This window comes from Cannabis sativa, chromosome 9, assembly GCF_029168945.1.
Source record: "Cannabis sativa cultivar Pink pepper isolate KNU-18-1 chromosome 9, ASM2916894v1, whole genome shotgun sequence".
NCBI lineage: Eukaryota > Viridiplantae > Streptophyta > Magnoliopsida > Rosales > Cannabaceae > Cannabis > Cannabis sativa.
The window spans coordinates 25082186-25083363 of NC_083609.1; positions in this window are offsets into that span (position 1 = coordinate 25082186).

Here is a 1178-nt window from a genome sequence, read left to right on the forward strand (position 1 = left end):
TATCTAAAATAAATGGACTTCCTATATTCATCTAAGCCCAATTATAAACATATAAGCTCACATAGATAAATGATTTGGATGAGCCCTATCATGTTACTAGGTTTATCACAGATGAAAAAAATTATAAAATTACCTGTTATAAATTATTATTTGATCTATTGACAATTGGACTATGATTAATTTAAATTATTGGATCTATCAACAAGTTAATCATAGCAATTTAAATCAAATAAATAATATGTTTGTTAAAAGATTTTGAATTAACAATTAAATAAACAAACAATCATGTAATAAATGTGATTTGAGATATTTAATTATTATATAATTAAATTATCATTTAAATAACTAATAATTTAAAAAATTTAGGGTTGTTAAAACAACTCTAAATATCTTTTTCAAAATTTCAAAATTGAACTATATTTAAAATTTCTAGGTTTTATTAGGATAATTTTATCAAATTAAATTAAATATTTAATAAGATAAATGATATGATATTACCAACTAGATATTTGTCATATCATTTTCTAATCTTATAATTTAAAAAAATTAAAATAATGAAATAAACCAATTTTTAAAAATAAATATGGTTAAGCAAGTATTATTTTAAGAATAAAATTATAAATAAATGATAAATTTTGAAATTATATGTTAAAATATATCTTTTTAAGCCTTTTTAAATTTTTACAAAAATATATAAGTTATTTAAATATATATATATAATATCATTTATAAATTTTTTATAAGTAAAATAATTTAATATTGTAATAAATATTATTTTTCAAACTTATGATTTTTAAATAATAAATTATATCATAAAATAACTAATTTATTAATTTAAAATTATTATGGTTAGGATAACTATGAAAATATCTAAATTAATTTCAAATTTATTGTTATTTAATTTAACATATAGGATAATTTATAATATAATATTTCAAATTAAAAAGATGAAACATATATCTTTTAATTTAAAATATATCTAATCTTATTATTAAATAATCTGTAGAATTAAGAAATTAACAAAATTTTAAAATCTAACCATAATTCAAATATAAAATGACTAATTTTTAAATTCAAACTTCAAAATATCAAAAATTAATAATAAACTATTAGAATAATTAAATATTATTAACTTTAAAATTTGATATTTATGTTCAAATAAAAAAAAAATAATATTT